Source organism: Protopterus annectens, chromosome 14.part0 (assembly GCF_019279795.1).
Source record: "Protopterus annectens isolate FY-2018-M chromosome 14.part0, PAN1.0, whole genome shotgun sequence".
Classification (NCBI taxonomy): Eukaryota; Metazoa; Chordata; order Ceratodontiformes; family Protopteridae; genus Protopterus; species Protopterus annectens.
The window spans coordinates 194,879,520-194,893,079 of record NC_056748.1 but is presented as its reverse complement, the minus strand read 5'-3'; positions in this window follow the sequence as shown (position 1 = coordinate 194,893,079).

Sequence of the window (13,560 nt, the reverse complement as noted above, 5' to 3'; positions counted from 1 at the left end):
GCATAAAAGGCTTGCTGAAATCCAGACAAACTAAAATATCATTTGAACACACTATAGTCCTCAACTTTTTAAAAGCTTTGTCTGCCTCTAGTCTTCACTTTAATGGAAATATTTCCCTTAATTATACCAGTAAGAGGGCAGGATATTGATCCAAAATGCGATACGGATCTTCTGTTACCCAACTAACCATTCAGATATTATTTTACCCAGCTAACCAGTCAGATATTTCATTTTTAAGGTGTTTTTATTTTATGTGACAGGAAATCTGTAGAATATTTAGGCAGTATTTTATTACTGCAGGACACTGAAATGTAGAATTCAATTAATGCACATTTTCTGGCTTTTGAATTACCATTAGTTTAACTGGTCTTTTTTAATATGACAGCTTCATACATTAAATAATATTATTGTTTTTTTTTATGTTTTATATGCATTTAACTTAATAGCAGAGCAAATTTTACAAACCATTTTATTAGGGATATAATTGTGTAGTTATGCCACAGCTTTCTTTTGTAGTTCAATACTAAATGGCTTGAAAGACTGCTCATCACTCCGTCATTATTGATTAGCCTCTTGTCATAGTTCATTTTCTGTCGTTATTAAACTGACTAATGTGAACTGTATCTTGGCATACTCAGTAATGTGTGTGTGTGTTTTTGTGTGCGTGTGCGTGCTTGTGTGTGTGTGTGTGTGTGTGTGTGTGTGTGTGTGTGTGTGTGTGTGTATGTGTGTGTGTGCGTGTGTGTGTGTGTGTGTGTGTGTGCGTGTGTGTGTGTGTGTGTATGCCTGTTCATCTGTGTGCATAAGTTTGTGTGTTTGAGCGCATGCATGTGTATGTACATATGTCTAAAAATAAAAATGTCACGCAAGTATTTGAAACTCTGCTCATGGTGAATAATACTGGTTTTGTATACGGTGGTGGTGCTGCGGTAGCGTTGTCGCCTCACAGTAAGATGCTGTCCAGTTCAATTCTCAGTTAGAGCGTCTTCTGCATGGAGACATGCGTGAATGGGCGTACCTTCGTTGAAGGTTGTGCATCAGGGCTGGTAACTCGGCATGTAAAAATCAACTACCAATGATTAGCGGACTGGAGTTCCACTGTGGTGACCCCTAACCGGGAAAAGCCGAAAGACACAACAACAACATAGTATGTTTCTGTTTTCTGAACTGCAAAAAGCATGGGTCCTTGGCACTCCACACTAGTCACAAACCAAAGTACTCGGAATGGCAATAACATACTTTTAATAACCTTTAAGTGTACAAAAATATAATCCACTTTTCGTCAACACAAATAGTTCGACTTCTTCAGAAACCATACAAAGGTAAATGTTGAAACAGGTTGCTTAAATATACAATTTAATTCTGTCACATGGTAAATAAATTGAGGTTTAAAGGCGTACTACATAAATGTAAGAAATTATATCCAAACCCTTAGTAAATCTCAAGCCGCCTTCCAACTCAACTATACCAAAAAACCTCTCCAAAAGACATATAATATACAATTAAACTTTAAAATATATGTAAATTTAAATACCTCTATAAATATAGAGAAATATGTTAGAAGATATATATTAGTATATTAGTGTATAGATACTTATGTATTTGTTTATATAATTTGTGTTCTATGTATTTGTACATGCACATGTACTTTTTATCAATATTGAATATACATATGCATGTGTTTATATATCAATTTATCAAGGACCCGTGCTTTTTGCAGTTCAGTTTTGCGTGTCTTTTACCAGCATGTTTCTGTTTTCTAACATGACTTGGTATGCATAATATTGAAAGAGTATGTCTGTTCTTTACCAGGAGCAGTGAGATCAGTAACCATATCAGGTCTGATTTTTTTTTGTCTGTCAATGTAGAAGGATTAATTTGGTCTGTGGAGAGAGAATTACCTGGCAGTGTCATTTTCCTATTGATGTAAAAGACATTAACATTTTAAGATCAGAAGGAGAATGGCCTGGAAAAATTCTTACCCTGTGGTATAAAAATAATTATTGTTTGGATGAGACACATTCCTCCTATTTCAGAAGAAAGAATACTGTAGAAGTGTAAACTCCTACTATTTGCCTTTAAAGGACTGACTGAAACAGAAACCTTTAAGACTTGAGACTTATTTGTCATTAAGTTCTGAGAGGCAAATACTTGTGGTTTGTGAAACTTTTTTGCTTTGTTCTGCTTTGTCCAGAAGGAGGAAGATCATGGAAGCATTTGAAATGCAGACATGGAACAGCTGAACTGTGAAGCAACGTACTCTGTACTGTAGACCGGAAAATTGTCACCGAATGATTCTTGACTAATCGGGAGTAACAAGAAAAGGAGGTGAAAGAAGAACTGTTAACCAATGAAACCTTGTAATTACAGCCGTAAGTAGAAAAGTGCAGATACTTGCAAATACCCACAAAATGTCAGTGGGCAGGATTCACGAAGCCTCCGTGTAAGAGTTATAACTCATACACGGAGGCTGCAGTTAAACGGAGTGATGTCAGCATGCTCTGCATATTAATGAGAGCATGCTGAATCACACTTAAGGCCAACACGGTCCATGTAAGACAGTAGGGGGCGTGTCCATAGGCCGAGCCCTGTAAGCGGACACGCCCCCAGAAGAGGAAAAGTACCCAAAGTAAACACCCACGACAGAGTCCACGGAAATGTGAATAAACAGAACACAACACATGCCCCCACAGACTATGAACAGAAAACATATAAATAAACATGTTTTATATTTTTTTAAATTTTAAAAATGTTTAACCGTGAGTGCTTTCGTTTGCAGGCGTGCCCGTAAGCGCAGCTACAGTTAGCAGTCAGTGGGAAAGCATATAAGAACTAAATATGCAAAATAAGCCAGGAAGCAATAGCGTAGCGGTAGAGATGTTGGCTGAAGAGCAGCCATTCATGGTTCGAGCCCCCCAATTTTTTTTTTCAAAATAAGCAGGAAACAAGTCCCTGACAAATATGTACACATAAAACCACAATTTATGTAAAATGTAATGAAATAGCCCATTTATATTGAAGACATGTGAGGTAACAAAAGAATAAAAAATGCCAGATGTGCTCATAGCTGAGCTACAGTTTAACAGAGTGAGTGCATCTGCCCGTAGATGAGCAGTGGTTTAACTGGTGCAAAATGAGTGCCCGTAGCTGAGCAGTGGTCTAACACGCTAAATCTATGTGCCCCTAACTGAGCTGAGCGTAATATGCGTGCCGATAGCCAAATGAGGCTTAAACCAGCGTACCCCATTTGCGCGGAGCTGCGCACCGCGCAAACAAGCTAACCGACGGGCAACGTTGAGCAAGCCGTATCAAAACTGCCTTTACACAGACACACCCCTCAGCATGTCTAGACAGTCATGAAAAATAAAAAGCAGTGGCCAGGTTCGAACCCAGGATACTATACACCATAGTCAAGGTACAGAACCACTAAGCCATGACAGCAGTACCTAGAAATGCAATAATAGCTAATATATAGGAATGAATACAAACTACAGCATGACAATGCAGGTTTACTGAAGTTGATACAATTCCAAAATGGCCAATCACAGATATGTGCGGGAAAAATGGACTATATAAGCCCCATAGGCGGGAATACACAACATAAACGATTGTAGAACTGACCTGCAGGCAGAATGACAGGAGTAGGAGAGGGTAGTTGCTTCCGAGCACAGAGGTGGGGTGTTGAGGAGTCCAGGTACATGGTCTGGCTCCTAGTCCATAATCATGAGGCCCAACTCATGCAGGGCCAGGTCCTCTGGGGAGCATACAGGGCCGAGGCGTGGGACCGGTTGGCTCATGATCTCACCAGTGCCACAGGGATTCCAAGGACTGGTGAGCAGGTCCGTCACCACCATGCAGACCTGAAGAGATGCAAGCAGGACCAACTGAACCTTTGGATCCAGGAGGCCCGGCAAACACCCAACGCCCACTACTGAGTAAGTAACATTTAATTATGTATGTAAGAAATTAAACTAGCTGATATTATGGAGATGTGTATTCCAATATTACTTCATTTATATTACAGCTGCAGGTGTCCGTTCTGCGAACCGCAGAGCCTATGGCGATAGGCTGGTGCGGTTGCGCCACCAGGCAGGTCAGTAATCCACTACCAGTAACCGTAAAGAAATATAAAAGTATGACAGTCAGCAAAAGAGTGCAGTGTAGTCAGTAAGGAATAAAATCTGCAAGTAACAGTGTGAAAGTGTCTGCAAGTCTTGCTTGATTACAAAAGTGTGTTTCAGCCTGTAAGTTAAACCGAAAAATGAAACTGTCTGACATATATTCTGAAATAAAAATGCCCTACCTGTAAGAAAATAGTACACAACCTGCAGCAGGCTGAGAAGTATAGCTGCAGAAGATGATGAAATCACATGTGTGAAATATATCCCTGTGGAAATACTGAAACATGACAGAAGTGAGACTGCTGGAAAGGATTGTAATAACTACAGGTAAAACATGTCAATAAAGCCTAGAAGTAAGTACCATCCTGAATAGTAAAATGAAAGCAAGTGAGAGAGTGTGAGAAAGTGTCATGAATCCAGCAATACAGTAGTAATACCCCTGAATAAAGTATACTGCAGTCAAGACAGAATGAAATGCATGTGAGATTCAAAACCAAACAGCGAAATCTGTTCAAAGTGTTGCTGCATGTGGAATGTGTATCCCAAAATCTGGATATGTTGCTCTCAGTCTGAAATATGCAGATAGGATGATTGTCTGATATACCAAACATCCACACTTGTCTACAGCTATATAAAGCAAATGTAGCAAGATGATGTAGCTGAACAAAGCTAGATATGAATGTGTATGAAGAACACTAAAATGTATATTGATGTTGCAGTAACAGTCCTATCACCAAGTTGAAATAGTTATCATATAGGAAACTGTAGTTAGAACAGTAGTGTGTATATAACTGTAGCTATTAGAAATGTACAGCATATGTATTGTTATTGAAGGTGTTAATATTACTTTCTTTACCCCACCCTATAACCACATATAACCCATTCCACGTGAAAATGGTATGTGCAATCACAATTAACACCCCTGGACGTTTGTCCTGTTGGGTCATATATATCTGCATGTCCGTTGATGCATCTGCCCTGTTCATACATCCGCACCTGATGGCCTGTTGCCATCAATTAACCCTGCATGTTGTTGGACTGTGTATTTCTGTTCAAATTATGCATGTGTTATGCACGCTGTTCAATGGTGTGAATATCTGGGTGTTTGGTTAATGGGAATACTAATGCATGCTGTTACAACTAATTGTGAATGGTATTATATGTCACTAACCCAAACTGTCATGACATAATGCAAAACATAGGATGACAGGGAAGGCGGGTTCCAGCGGACCCACCTCTCCCACCTCAGCTGGCGAGTGCACCTGGCACTAGTGCCGAGTCCGGACCCTCCTCCGGTGGCCCTGTGCCACCTGCGGGTGGAAGCGCTGCAGGGGATGGGGCTCAACCCCTCTGCAAGTGTGGCTGGAGGAGAACCACCACTCACCCTCCGTAGCGTCCGGACTGTGGTGCGTAGGGAGATTTGGGACTCTGTTCTTGAGCCCCTACGCCAGCTCGAGGCATGGGTGGCGCAACTAATGGGCATGCCTGTTGCCCCGCCTACACAGCCCGCCAGCACAGCCCGTCCTGGGCAGTGAAGGAACAGTGGCAACTGCCTATGGGTGGGGATATCAGTTCCACTGTTGCCATCTGTGGGCTCAAGGGCTCTGGATATCCAAACCTCCGTCCCCGTCAATTGTGCAACCCCCACACGTGTCATACACGCCCCTGTATGCGTCTTGTTTGTCTTGTCTGTTTACCTACCCAACCTACCTCCCCAGCTGTACCGACTTCCTTCACCTGACATACCACTCTCACCTGAAAAAAAAAAAAAAAAAAGGGCACTCTGTACCCACAAAAATTATGCCCCATACATAGCTGCCCATTCCGCACACATGTCTGCTGGACATGGAACCTATCAATTACAATTGGCTGTACAACAAGTATTATTGTTGTCCTGACACCTCTCTCAGGGGTGGAAGGTTTCAAATGTCACACCAAATTACATACATATGCACAGCTGTTGCTGATGAAGAAATGGGCAGCTATGGGCCTTACCTACATCCCTCCTGCACATCCCAAGCTTGTTTCCCTACTGTCTTACCCTCTTTGTGACCCCTTTTTACTACTTTCCTGTCTCCCCATTTTCTTTTCTTTCAAAGAAAATAGCGGGTGTCGCCAGAGTAAGCACCGTTAAGCGGTTGTAAGCGGGTGTGCGCTTGTGTGCGTGAGCTAAATGCCAGTGCGCATGCGTGAGCTCCGCAAACCAGCGCTAACCGGTTACAACTGCTTAAAAGTGCCTTAGTCACTTTGATTGACAGGTCCTGTACTCAGTTCAAAAGCAAAATAAAATCCCACTGTCAGTCCCGAACCCAGGACCTTGGAAACACTAGTCTGTACGACCTACCACTAAGCCATGACTCTTATACAAAAACATTGTGCTAAAATAAATATAACATGTAATAGTAGGGATGAATGTAAAGGGAATATAGGATGTGTAGTACACAAAGCATGTCATTTAAAATTACTGTCAAAACTACTGGATTTCCATAATAGTAGTGTGTGAACAGAAACAGCCATGCTAGTTGGCAGCTTGTAGATAATAAGGTCAGTTAAAGTACATAGATATATGTATGCATATGTACATATATATATATATATATATATATATAAATATATATCTATATATAGTTGTAGGAGTCAATGTGCATACACACTTGCTACAGGGAACATGAGAGAGGAATGGAGAATTGTGAATATACAACACAGCCTGAATCATGAGAGAGATACTAACCTTTACACTCACAGAACACTGTCCACAGCATACCAGCATGGTCCCCGCCCTCACAATCTGAAAGGGCAATGCCTATCCCACATACCCTTTTATAGCACTGACCTGAAATCACAGTGAGAACTGCAATCAGTACACAACTGGCTGTATGCAATTAGCAAATGCTGGCTTACAATTGGTGCAGAGGCCATCACATGGACCTATGCAGATACCTACAAAAGCATCCAGTGCTAACACTCCCCACATGCAATACATTCATTGCATTGTCTGTAAGCAGACAGAGGGAGAGCAAGAAGTGAGAGAGAGAGAGAGAGAGAGCAAAAAAAAAAAAAATCAGACACTGTGACTCTGTCACTCGAAGCTGTCAGCACTGACAGTAGCAGCAACAGGCAGAAGCTGTGGTAACGCAACCAGCTGCGACAAACAGAGGTAATGCAAAGTAGCAGGTTAATAGTGTGCATACTGTGAACCCTCCAAATGTGTCATAGGTCTGTATCCATAGGTATGTCCATGTGATATGTTGTGTGTACGTAGTTCCACCAAAAGGGGATGACCATACATCACATGTCAATCAGTCTTAGGCCATGATCCTGGCAGCATTTGTCTGTGCGTTGGCCCAGCAATGGCTGTAGTGACTGCTTTGAAAGGTCAGCCAGGTTCAAAAGTCAGGATCAGCCCATCCCAAAGGCACACTGGCTGGGAACAAGTGTCTGCAGGTACCCGATGTCACTGCATATGCATCCCATACTGCATAATTCCATAGCTTAGCAGACCAGGCCCGTTATGCATATGATGTGGTAATTCCCAGGGTCAGTCGAGGTGCCCCCTTAGTGGTGTGGGACCACTGTTGCTGTATGCCACTGTCCAGGTACATATCCTGTAGTGCGGCCAAGATAAACTATCAGTGTTATATGCGGTTGTATGTCCTCTCGGAGTGCTGGTAGCACACATCCAGGGGTACCACGAGGTCACAGTGATGCTGTGTGTTCTCCTCTGCTGAGGCGGCCCTCACCTGGACATGTGAGATGATAGGGAGGTTACATCCAGCTGGGATAAATATTTTAAAGGTGGGGAGAAGGAGGGGGGATATGTGCACCGAACATGTCTGCAAGATTGTTGCCAATATCCGTGTGTTTGGTGAATGTTAAGTAGGTGTGGATTAACACAGAGCATATCTGAGGCATGTGGTCCATATGTGTAACATAACTGAAGAAGGCCTTGTGGTCATCCATAGTGTTTGTGTCCATTTCCCTCCCAGAGTAGGCCGTGGCCATTGTTATGATGGACCGTAGCGTAGTACCAGTGCTGACCACAGATGCCTTCCCTTAATGTGAATGTGCTCTGTCCTGCAGTAGCCTCCTGCTATTGTTATACAATCTGCCTCTGTCTGGGGTCCACCGGACAGGATGCCTAACCTTTGTGCATAGGGTCTGGGTTAGACATGTGTGTGCAAGTTCCATGCAATCCGTGGCATGTCCGTGGTAAGCATTTGCAAAGGGGTCAGCAGTGTGGCTTGTGGCTTCCACTGGCCCAGTGTGCTGCATGGATACCATCTCAGTCCCAGCAAGTGAATAACTGTCTAATCACATACATATCAAAGTAGTCTACTGTGCTGGTGGTGGTGGTGGGATATGTATATCCAGGCCGAGTAACGTCTGTCCACATCACAGTAGTGGACGGTGTCCCACATACAGTACCTTGGGATGAACCCCAGAGTGAGGTTGTGCATTGCACCTGTCAGTGTGTGCTGACCGATGGGGCATGCTACTATGTTGTGTGGAATGTGGCAGGTATTGTTGCACAGGTGTTGGCTGAGCACTGATATCTGGCCATGTACCTGTGTATCCACCACACACACACATGCAACATATGGGAGTAGTAGTATATCACTACACATGAGTATCATGTATAGTATGTGTGCCATATATTGCTGACATGGTCTGCTGATATCCTGTCTGTGTTCTCTTCCAGGGAGATGGCGCGACAGCGTAACCCCGCCTACTCTGTGGCGGAAGATGAGGAGATCCACCAGAGCCTGGTGCGGGAGTATGACATCCTGTTTTCCCGCACCAGTCAGAATCAGCAGGAGAGGGCCGCACTGTGGCAAGAGCTTGTCCGTGGGGTAAATGATATTGGCACGTATAACAGGACATATGAGCAGGTACGACATTACTGCAGTGATTTAATCCGAAGTGTCCGGCAGCGTGCATCAGATATCCACAGGCAACAGGTCGCCACAGGAGGTGGGGTGGCCACACATCCCCCCCTCACCAGACTGGAGGGCTACTCCTAAGTGTTGTGGCTCCAGCCCGGAACACCAACAGCAGTACACCTGCATTATGATGGAGGCTGGTTCCACACAGCAGCACGACATGGAGCAAGCAGGTAATATGCCATATGTACACCTGACTGTTCTGTACACTGTATCATATGCAATATCAATGGCACAGTTGTGCCCACTGACATTAATCTCATCATTTCTGCAGGTCCCTCCAGGGTTACAGCAAGACAGGCCATCCATGCTGGTGAGTGTGTTTAACATAACCTATAATAGTCCTGATAATGCTAGTAACAGTAGTGTAACTCAGTAGTGCTCTGTGTGTATACTGCGGGGTGTGCATGTGTGCATGTGTGCAGGTGTGCCTGTGCCCATGTGTGCATGTGTGCATGTGTGCAGGTGTGCCTGTGTCCACGTGTGCATCTGTGCATGTGTGCCTGTGTCCACGTGTGCATGTGTGCATGTGTGCATGTGTGCATGTGTGCATGTGTGCATGTGTGCATGTGTGCATGTGTGCATGTGCCCATGTGTGCATGTGACCACTTGTGCATGTGTGCATGTGTCCATGTGTGCATGTGTCCACGTGTGCATGTGTGCATGTGTCCACGTGTGCATGTGTCCACGTGTGCATGTCTGCATGTGTGCATGTGTGCATGTGTGCCTGTGTGCATGTGTGCATGTGTGCCTGTGTGCATGTGTCCATGTGTGCATGTGTGCATGTGTGTATAAGTGCATCACTGGTAACAATGTCTGGAGACTGTAAACTGTGTTTCCTGTCTTCATCCCACAGGTTCTGGGGCTGCTCTGGTGACCTGCAGCAGGGAACCTGAATCCTGTGCCACGGCTACTGGTAATGATGATATTTGTGTAATGGTACAGGAAGGTGTGTCAGGGTCTGCCATTGGTCAGCCAATTGACAGTACACAGCTGTCAACCCCATCATTGCGCACAGTCATCCTGCCTGTACATCCTTTGTCACCATTGTCCCTAGGTGATGGACAGGATACAGTGGGCATAGACCAGGGTAATGTGGTACCTGTGGCACATGCATCCCCACACAGCAGCCATGGGCAGGGTCCTCCGATGGTACCACACAGACAGTTGCCCATGGGTTCTCGTGGGAGCATCCGTGGGCGTACTGCCTCTGGCCGGCGTGCCCAAAGAGGTCTGTCAACCTCAGCTATGTTTTGGACTGTCATGCAGGCACAGTCACGTATGGAAAGGTACACCAGACAGGGTCTGAGGGAGCTGAGAGCATGTCGCACAGCCATGACAGACAGTATGCGTGACATTGCGGATGCTATCCGTAACTTCACCGATGTCATAGACAGACGTTGTGGGGACATATTACAGCAGTTCCACAACCAGATGTCCATGAGCCAGGGCAATGGTGGGCGTTTGCGGCGTCGGCGTGGCCGTATGCCGGCAGCAGCAGCAGCTGGCAGTCGGCATGGATGACAACAGGCTCGCGCATGCCCCCATAGTGCCAGCAGCAGCCCCAGCAATGCTGGGTCTGTGCTGTCATCGGAACGCCCCAGGAGACCACGTGCACGTGGCTCTGGACAGTCCCAACAGGGACTTGTGTCCAGTCAACACACTCCCGCTTCTGATGACAGTACCCAGTCTGGCTTTGTACTGGATACGGTCCGTAGCACCCTGCCAGGCACAGGTACCGTGTCCGTGCACACAGACACTGATCTGTATGGCCTGCCAGGTGCAGTCTGTGGCTGTCCACAAACCCCTGTATATGGCAGCCATGAGGTGGAACTGTGTGCGTGCATACACACATGCGAAATGTTAACACCTAGGGCAACCACATACATGCACACACTGCACCAACACTGCCCCACCCTGTACTGCTGCCCCTCACCAACACACATACACACACATGTCAATTGGTGGTATCAGTGGCTGACTCAGGCATACCTAATCCACACCCTGTGCATATGATGACACTGTGCCACCTCCTGCAATCTCCAACATCATTGCGGGAACAGGTAAACACGTTGCTGATGCACAGGGTGACTACATAGAAGTGTATTAGTAGTATCATGTTGGTAACAGTACAGTGTGCTGCTATGACTGTGTGTTTATCCCAGCATGCCTGTTGCAGTAACTGTATGAATGTCCTGAATTGTTATCTGCACCCATAGTACATACCAAAGTATAACAGCTGCACATAATTGCATGCCGTGGTAAGGTTGTCAACAGATAGCCGCATACATGGGTAACACAGGGGAAAGCTAAGCAAGTAGTGATATGCAATGGTGGACATGTACAGTAATGGTGTCAAGTTGCCCACAACAACTATGCCATGTGGATGTTCGCGCATGTAGATATGTGTGCAGTACCAATGTAATCCAAATCACAAATAAGTATGACATAATATCGGTTCTACCATGGGCATCTGCGCTGCGTATTCCTGGGTACATGTTGATAGTGCCTACATATTTGCATTGTTACTTACTGTTATTGTTACCCCTTCTTTGTTGTATAATGCACTACTTCCAGCCCTGTTTACTGTAGCTTTGTTTGCATGCATGTTCGCTTGGGGTCCCCTGGAACACTGCTTACACCTGCAATGCAGAGTTACAGTGCTTCTGTAGACTTCTAGTGACATCTGCATAGCGTCACGATACGTATGTCAACTTTACACATGACAGAACGTCACTGTCTGTCCTGTACGCATGTACGTTGCCTGTGACACATTGCACACGTCTTACCTGGCATTTACCCACGTGTGCAGTCATATATGTCAGTGCTATGAAACAGTAGCGGTACACCCACACATACACACCTTCAGTATGTTGTTCCCCATTGGCCCTATGTGTTGGTACTCACCATGGCAATCACACTACTAGGGTAGCATGTGCAAAGGTAACCTGTGAATCGCCTCTATGGTCCAGTTGTGGTTTATGTGAGTCATGTGTCATTGTCACAGCTGCCACATGTATGCAGTCAGCCATCACCCTTGGCCAGGAACGTACAACACATGTGTGGGATGCCACCACACAGCCAATCTGGGGACTGGTCTCTCTGAACCCAGTAATGCCATACCCTGTCAGGTGGCATGTCATATATACTACGTCCTGGACAAACGTCAACCCCAATCCCTGCTGCTACTATTGATAATACCCCTGAAGATGTTCCTGATAGTTTTGACCAGTTCTTTACTAAGACATTTCAGGCCCTAGCTAGCCATCTACCTCCTAGCTCCCCTGGTCCTGAAAGTAGCACCCTAGAAAACTACTTGCGTCCAGCTGCCAACCAGTCACCACTTCACTTCTCCGTACCTTGATTGTAACAGTGAAACCCACTACACTTTCTGCTGATCAACTCTCTGCAGAGTACCTATCAAAACCAGATGATGCTATTGCTTACCCGTCTCAAAGGTAATCAAAGGAACCATGTTAGAATCTAACTTTCCCACCATCTGGAAAATGTCATATGTAATCCCACTTCACAAAGGAGGCAGCTCTACTGAAGTCTCCAATTATAGGCCAATAGCTATACTCTCTCCACTTGCAAAGATTATGGAAACTTTCGTCATAGACAAGTCATGCACCACCTAATCCAAACTCGCATTATGGCAGACACTCAGCATGGCTTACGTCCTCATCACAGCACTACGTCAGGCCTCCTAGCCTTTACTAACACCATAAGCCATACTTGCAACAATAATTATATATCCGCAGCCCTCTTTTGGATATTTCAAAGGCATACGATATGGTTGATCACCAACTTGTACTCCACACCCTGCAAAGACTGTCTAGATACTGGAGCCTTCCAATGGTTTCAATCCTACCTGCATGGTCGACAGCAGGCTGGCCTCTGGCAGAACAAACTCTCTAACCTTCTACCTAACACCCTCAGAGTACCACAAGGCTCTATACTAGGGCCCTTGCTGTTCTCCATCTTCATTAACGACCTTTATACTGTCATCCCAAAAGTCAGCTGTATCCAATATGCTGAATACTCTACTCTGATCTGCTCAGCCACATCTCCAGTAGAGTTATGGTCAGCTACCCAGACCACCTTTAATACAATAGCAAACTGGCTTTCTGAACATCGTCTGATCCTAAATCCCAATCAAACTAAACTGCTGTTATTTCACCAACACGTAGGTCTACCACTTTCACCGTTACCATAACATCAACTGATGGCACAATAATCTCCCCGACCCATCTCCGAAACTATTAGGTGTCATCATAGACAATAATCTCAAATGTGACATACATGTTAACCAGATTATCAAAGCCATCAATAGAAAACTAGGGTCACTTTACAGAATTAAAGCCTTCCTAGCCCCTCCAGCTAAAGGTGCCATAGCTCGCTCACACCTTGTTTCAACCCTTCTGTATGCATCCCTCTACTCTCGAATATGAACAAGACTGTCCTTAACAAACACTCAATTTGCTACAACCACATTGCCA